The 8,166-nt window shown below is 43.8% G+C and overlaps 1 long non-coding RNA gene across 1 annotated transcript in view; it reads left to right on the forward strand.

Moving 5' to 3' along the window:
- Nucleotides 1-4,111: 4,111 nt before the first annotated feature.
- LOC114888222 overlaps nucleotides 4,112-8,166 on the forward strand; it is a 10,606-nt gene continuing 6,551 nt past the window's right edge. The window contains exon 1 of the long non-coding RNA XR_003791740.1: nucleotides 4,112-4,198. This is a non-coding gene — a long non-coding RNA (uncharacterized LOC114888222). The remainder of the gene's footprint in view (nucleotides 4,199-8,166) is intronic.

The following is an 8,166-nucleotide window of genomic DNA, read 5'->3' on the forward strand; positions in this document are numbered from 1 at the left end:
GGCGAGGTTCATCCCTGGTCTAGGAACGAAGATCTTACATGCTGCACGATGCAGCGAAAAGAAAAGAAAATATTATTACTGATATTTCATCACTATAGTATCAGCATCTTCGCTAACCGAACAGCTTAGCAAGTTCCCCAGAGAAGACCAAAATTTTGCACTAATATTCCTCTCTCATTATCATCACACCCCCAGGCAGAGGTCAAGAGCCAAATAGGAATAGGTCTTGATATCTGGGCTTTGAATAGAAATTAAGAATAAGAGATTCCGAAGTGTATTTTAGATACGAAAGACCCATCTAATCAGGAACCGAGAGGCGGGAAGATAATGCAAAGCAGAATGGCCGTGCTGCTCTTGAGTGTAATTTCTAAAAGCACAACTAATGAACGATTAATGGGCAAAAAATATTTTCAGATATTCTGACCATTGAAAAGTGAGGAGGAGGGGGAAGTTAGAGAAATTTGAGAGGAAGAATTCAAGTTCTGATCAGGAAAGCCCCTGATTGTCAAAATGAAAGATGGGGAAAGCCAGGATACCTTTAGAAAAGGTACCAGGATACCTTCAGAGCAAAATTGGAGGAGATTAAGTGTAGCAGCACTGTTTTGACTGGGTACAAAGATGTTAGTAGGTGACAAAGAGGTGTTTTTTTTTTAAAGGTTTACTGTTTCGGTCATTTTCAGCTCAGTGAAATTATGGTTTAAAAGCAAATTTCATAGATTAATCTTTATTTTTTTATTATTATTATTTTTTTTTGTGGTACGCAGGCCTCTCACTGCCGTGGCCTCTCCCGTTGCAGAGCACAGGCTCCGGACGCGCAGGCTCAGCGGCCATGGCTCACGGGCCCAGCCGCTCCGCGGCATGTGGGATCTTCCCGGACCGGAACACGAACCCGTGTCCCCTGCATCGGCAGGCGGACTCCCAACCACTGCGCCACCGGGGAAGCCCTAATCTTTATTTTTATGGATGATGTTAGTATAACTAACTCCATGGGTTAGGACATGACTGGGAATAGAAAGGGACACATTTACGCTCAATTTAAAATTTTTTATACAGTGTGGTATGGGAGCAGTGGCTCAATGCCACATTCAATGAGTCATTGAGTTTTCTGGCTTGTGTTAATTGTTGCGTAGGTATGTCCACTGTGCAAGTAGTCACTGTGTCTCAGAAGTTAAACTGGGGAGAAAGACGGGTCACCTTGTGCTAGAAATTTGCTTAATCTACTCTCAGCAAAGCACGGTGGGCTTGTTTCATGAAATTTTAATTCTTAAGGCCTAAAAATGCAAACTGCGATGCTAGCCTTCCTTTGGTGTGAAGAATCAGTTTGTGTTTCTACAATGACAGAAATTAAAGGAATCAGCTCCTTCTTCCCCTCATTCAGTCATTCATCAAATGTTTATTGAGACGTTTATATGTGCCAGACATTGTGCTCATGGCTAGGGACACATGCATGGTTGAAGAAAAAGTCCTTGCTCCCAGGAATCTTCCAGTCCAGTGGAGAAGACACCAGGGTTACGGTCCGGGCTCGCTTCCCACAGGTGCTGACACTGAAACTGAGTCTGAAAGGCTCAGCAGGAGGTGGCCAGTTGGATTAAGGGTTGAGATCCCCGGCAAGGGAGAGAACCACAAGAGAGAACTCAGTAGGGCACTGGGAGAAGTTCCTGTTGTAGTGGGAGGTGACGTTCTTCTCAGTGAGCAGCCGAAGCTTGGACTGAGAGGTCGTGAGGCTCAGAAGGGCCCTGCAGGTTGTGCTAAAGGATCTGGAGTTTTCCCGTGAAAGTGAGGGGAAGCCTCCTGAAGAACAGGAGGTAGGCAAGCACTCTGACCCCTTGCTTTTGGAGGGCGGCCACTGTATACACTGAGCTACTCTGAGAGCACGGATGGTTTTGTTCATCTTTGGGTCCCTGTTGTTTTCCCACGAACACTTCTGAGCACCTTCTGAATGAGCAGCCTGAGAGCCAGGGATGCAGTAGAAAGACTCGGCCTCTGGCCTCGGGGCTTCAGCCCCGCTGGAAGAGAGGGATGCCCCCCACACCGCACCCACCGGCAGGCGGGCGCACACTGAGCACACTGCCGGTGAGTCAGCACAGGCATGGCAGGCTCTGTGACTTGGCAGAGAAAGTGGCAAGTTCAGGAACGTTTCCTGAAGATGGTGAGGCTTCAAAGAAGGGAGAGCTGGGGGAGCAGCCGCAAGAGGAGGGCTGGAGGTGGGCAGTCGGGGCGCGTGTGGACGGATAGATGGCATTTGGGTGTGTTGCAGAGGACTTGCCCGTTGAGAGGCAGAAGGGCCGCTGGGCAAAGCAGAGGAGGGGGCAGGAGGGCGCAGGGTGGAAGGAGACACGTTGACCAGGAGCAAAAAGGACACATTCTGGGCTTCCTGGTGGCACAGTGGTTAGGAATCCGCCTGCCAATGCAGGGAACACGGGTTTGACCCCTGGTATGGGAGGATCCCACATGCCGTGGAGCAACTAAGCCCGTGCGCCACAACTACTGAGCCTGCGCTCTAGAGCCCGCGAGCCACAACTACTGAGCCCGTGAGCCACAACTACTGAACCCGCGTGCCTAGAGCCTGTGTTCCACAACAAGAGAAACCACTGCAATGAGAAGCCCGCGCACTGCATCAGAGAGTAGCCCCCACTCGCCGCAACTAGAGAAAGCCCGCGCACAGCAATGCAGACCCAACACAGCCAAAATAAATAAATAAATAAAGGTATTAGGAAAAAAAAGGACACATCCTCCTAAGGTTGGAGGGAAAGGTGTCGGGATAGATGAGGCCACAGGTTGGTGTAAAGAGGGGCTTGGGGACAGACAGGATTTCACCAGAGGTTGGTTCGGTCAGTCGGTCACAGTACGGTGTCCTTAGCAGCACCCTTGGGTGGTTCTGGGAATGCATCTTACCTGTCCTTGGGCAGTGCCTGCCCCCTCTGCCTCTAAAGCTATGTCAAGCATCAAGGATGGAAGTCGGCAGATCTTAAAGGCTTCTGCCACTCAAAGGCCCCACTCCTGCTCCCAGAGGCCCCTGATGTCCCCGCCTGGGAAGAGGGTGGGAAAGGGCCTGGCTCTGCCTCCTGATCTTTTCCTGATTCAGGGCTTTCACTCTCTCCCTTTGGGCCAGTTTGGTATTTCTGTGGAGACTTTTCTTCTCTCCTGAAATCGGTCTCCTTGTTGTCCTCAGATTACTGCCCAGAGTGGATGGAAGAGAGTGAAGAGAAAGGCAGGATCAGAAAAGCAGGCTTGACCGTAAAATGATTGGGACTTCCCCGGCGGTCCAGTGGTTAGGACCACTGCAGGGGACGCAGGTTGGATGCTGGGGAAATAAGATCCTGCAGGCCGTGCAGCGCAGCCAAAACACACGCGCATACACACACACACACACACATACACACACACGACAGACTATAAAATGACTGTGCTCACTGAGGGAATTACAGATGAAATGAAGGCTTCAAAATAATCCAGTAAGATGAAGGACGGATGAAAACAGATCAGCCAGTGTGCTGGGAATGGTTCAAGCTGAACAGTGGGTACACGAGGTTTTATTACACTCTTCTCTCTACTTCTGCATGTTTGCAATTTTCCATAATAAAAAGTTGAAATATAATGTAATAAAATAGTTGGTATTTGAAAATACTGTGAATTTACAACAATACTTCATTTTTGCCAGTTCATGTGAATAAACATATTATTTACCAGCGTAAAAAAAAATGCAGGAACTGTCCTAAGAGAATGCTGCCGGCTTGGATTGCTCCTTCCTCTCTCACCTCCACTCTGGCTGTTGACAGTGCTAAGCTGGTATTTTCCCTCCTTGGTTTTAATCAGAATTCATTCCCTCTGTCTGAGCATACTTGCGAGAAAGGGCACCTTCCTCTATCTCTGTTGTGAATTTGAAAGGCTAACCCTGATTGTAAGGAAGTTGCATGTAAACCTAACCCAAACCTTCCCCTAGACTAAGCTCTTCCTTCCACCCCGGCTGTGACTTTGAAGTGACAGGGATTTGCTGGTTGTCAGACTTGTTTTTAAATTACCCCCTTGGGCGTCTCTAAAATCCTTTCTTGTCCAGCTTTTTCATAGGTCTCTGATGTTTTAAAAAGGGACTAAAACTTCTCCAGCGCTGAAAAGATGCTTCAGTAATAAGCATGCAAAACCAACCTGAGATTACTTTCAGTTGAGACTACATTGTGATTGAGAAGCTCAAAGACAAGTAAGTTTATGACTCAAAAGATAAGGAACCAACTGGCAACAACGGCAGATGTTTTGGGTGGAGCGTGTGGCCCAGGCTGGGACAGAGTCCTTCACACTCAGCCTCCTAAGTATTCCCTCCGGGCCTCCCCACTCCTTTCCACCTTCTTAGCGACTCTGCATTTTCTTCAGGGGCATTTAAGGTTACTTGACATCTGACTCAACCCACCTCTCAACTCTTATCTCAAGGTTTCCTTCCTGGGAACCTTCCTTATTGCCTAAATCGTTCTCGTTCCTCCACTGATGGCTGCCGCAGGATCAATCTCCTCAGCACCTTGACTGTTGTTTTCCCTCCTACGAGCTCCTTGGGCTCAGCTGGACCCTCCTTTACCTTTGCAGTACTATGCCTCACACCTGGGAGGCTCCCCCAGAAAGCCTAGTGGCATCAGTCACCCTGCAGAATGGGAGCAGCTCAAGGTGAGGACCGCTGATCAAACCCGTAGACTGGCGACAGAAATGTTACTTTTCTAATAGTGGAGGAGCATTCTCCCTAAAAGATATAGCATAGAATATAATAATTATTTTATGTTATTTGTTCGTTTGTTTTTATTGTGTGCTCACTAGGAGCCAGCCACTATGCTAAACCCTTTACCTGCTCTGTCTGACTTTTTTCCTAAACCACTCCCTGTCCTTCACCCCCTTCCCTAGCATTCTATCAAATCAGTTGAGAGTGTGGACTCCGAAGCCAGTCTGCCTGGATGTGAAGCCCAACTCTGCCTCTTTTCAGCTTATTGGTTTCGTAGACAGATTACCTGATCTCTTGTGCCTTAGTCTCCACGCCTGTAAAATGGGTATGATAACAGTAAATACTTCATGGAATGGTGAGGACTTAGGAGTTACTGTGTGTTCAGCTTTTAGAACAGTGTCTTGCACGTAGTAAAGGTTAAATAACTGTTAGCTCTTAATGTTATTATTTCAAGACACTCAAAATTGCCAGCTTTTTGTGTGTTTTAAAATATTTTCTATACCTTTTTTTTTCCCAGTTCACTTTTGGACTCAAGACATTTTGTGAATCAACTAACTTCTCTTCATCTGTTGAAATAACAGGGTTACTATATTCAGTCCTAATTGCTGTCTTTCAGCATCCTTTTTCTAAGGAATCTGACAAGGGAGACGGAGCTAGGACACATTCCTCTCTTTGTAGAAAGTAATCGCAAATCTGTCTATGCTGACATTGAGAGACAGTCTTCAAGGTTTAGTCCTAACTGAAAAGTGAAAGTTATATATACATATATCTGTATATCACCATAATCTAGATAAGTGAATTTAAAAATAAATTATAGATATAATACATATATTTATAATTTTAAAATTCACTTACCTAGATTATGATGATGGTTGCACAAACCTGCACATATACTAAAAATCATTGAATTGTACACTTTACAGCAAGTGAATTTTTATTTTTATTTTTTTGGCCATGCCGCTAGGCATGTGGGACCTTAGTTCCCTGACCAGGGATTGAACCCTGGCCCACGGCTGTTTTAAAAATCCTTCCTAGGTAAGCTGGGCCAAAGTGAGACAGCGGCATGGACATATATACACTACCAAACGTAGAATAGCTAGCTAGTGGGAAACAGCCGCATAGCGCAGGGAGATCAGCTCGGTGCTTTGTGACCACCTAGAGGGGTGGGATGGGTGGGGTGGGCGGGAGGAAGACGCAAGAGGAAGGAGATATGGGGATATATGTATAGCTGATACACTTTGTTATAAAGCAGAAACTAACACACCATTGTAAAGCAAGTATACTCCAATAAAGATGTTTAATTAATTAATTAATTAATTAAAAATCCTTCCTAAGGTAAGTAAACAAAAACTCTGGAGGAAAATACTGCTAAAAAGGTAATTATTGCAAAAGAACTGAGATGGAGCAGGCCTCCAGGAGGAGAACTTTGATTTTTTCATTCTACATGCTTCTGTATCTGAATTTTTTATAATGAAGCTATATTTATGTGTTATTATATATTTTTGGTCTGTGTTGTTCACTGCTGTAACTCTGTCACCTAGATCAGTACCTGCATATAGCAGAGGTTCAATACATATTTGTCGAGTGAATGGATAAATAAATAAATTACATTTTAAATGTAAAAAAACAGTGTGCACAAAAAGTTGATGGGTTTGTGTATGGCTCTCACAAACTTGCTAATTTTAAAAACCCATTTCTAAGATAGATTTATGGAAGTGACGCTTTTCAGCAGTTTGAGAACTATTCTTAGAATACTCTGAATGGGACCTGGCTTTAAAAACATGGGCTCTGAATTTGATTTTTGGCTGCAGAAATTGCCTATGAAAGGAGTTTCCACAGTATATCTTTGAATCAGTCTGTTATAAAGCATGTACAATAATTTATTTTTCTTATCCAGTATAAGAAAATAGGTGCTGTAACTGAGGAACTGTGTTAAATTGTGATTTTATTTGTATTCGTATTGCCTTTAAATTGCCTGATTGAAATTTTTCTTAGACAAAAGTGGAAATAAGTCTATTGGTAGTTTTCAATCTAGGTTAAAATCTGTATTTGAACTTGCCCCTCCCTGATAAACTTGTTTTATGTATGTTAAGGTAAATACTTGTCGATATGTGTCTAAAATGCTAGAATAATATTGTCTATATTAGCATTCACACTAATCGTGTTATGACTAGTTACAGTATTCAACATTTTTTCTTGCTGTTTGCTGAAATGGAAGTTATTTGCTGTTTTTATTTACTGTATTTAGTAATGCATAAAATAATAATATCTTGATTTTAATCTTATTTTTCCCCTAACACAGAGGTTCTTAAACCTTTTGGAGGCCACAAACCCCTTAAGGATCTGATGAAAATGATGAACCTTTGCACTAGAAGACTGTACACATTTGAAATTGGTTTCAAACCTCAAGTTAATAACTCTTTCTCAATCATTAAAATGAATGGAGATATTCATAGATATCTTCACATCCGTATATTTAACTTGAACACATGGAATTTGACCAAGGCTCCTAGCTTTGTATTGATGGAGACTTTCACATTTAACCTGTGGCTCTTGAAGCTATCAAATTCCCTTATTAGAATATCATTCTTGCTTCTCCAGGTATAAGGTACTCAGGTGACTCTAGGATGATTGGCAGATGAACTGCAGGTTCACATTAACCAAAACCCCAGTGGCTTGGGGCAGAGTTCTGAGTTCTTCGGGTAAAGTCATTACATAATTGGTTAAAGGTGATATAACTAAAGGATTGACTTCTCAAGATTCCGTTTTGGTCTTATGATAGTAAGAAGTTCTAGACTAGCAACGATGGTTTTTAAAGAAGAGGGAGTCTACAGTTAATTAAGACTTATTTCTCAACTTAGTGCTTCTGTGAGAACAAGAGGAGGGAATTGTGGTTTTTGAGTGTGGTTTGGGGGATGCTCGTGATAATGGAAAGATCATTGTTGGGACAGACCACGAGACTGAGTGAAAGACAACGATACCGAGAGAAACACAGTTTGAAACAAGGACAAAGAAATGGAGAAGATACTGAATTCAGAATTAAGGATGGCTGAGAGCTGCAATTCTTGAAAAAGGACGACTGAGAGATTTTCAGGTGAAGAGCCACCCAATGTGGAGATCAGAGATGCAACGGGGCCCATCTCAGACCTAAGCATACCTACCCTTCAGTTATAATTAGTAGGGAAAGGAAGGGGTTGGGGTCATTTCTGATGTCATCTTCAGGGCAAAGAATTTGCTGCTTTCCTACACAAAGAAACTTTTCTCCATAGTGCTGTCCCTAAGGGCGTAGCATGGGTGATGACAGTCTGGCAGGGGAAACCAATCCCAGCAACCTCCACAAACCCCCAGCATCTATTACCGCTCTCAAGTCTCCCCCACTCCTGCTGGATCCCAAAGAGATAAGGAAAAGCATATGCAAAGATCAGTTTCAAATGAAGACCATTGAATTTGTCCAATCCAACGTC

The sequence above is a fragment of the Monodon monoceros genome, unplaced genomic scaffold, assembly GCF_005190385.1.
Source record: "Monodon monoceros isolate NGI ecotype Baffin Bay Population unplaced genomic scaffold, NGI_Narwhal_1 Super_Scaffold_8, whole genome shotgun sequence".
NCBI lineage: Eukaryota > Metazoa > Chordata > Mammalia > Artiodactyla > Monodontidae > Monodon > Monodon monoceros.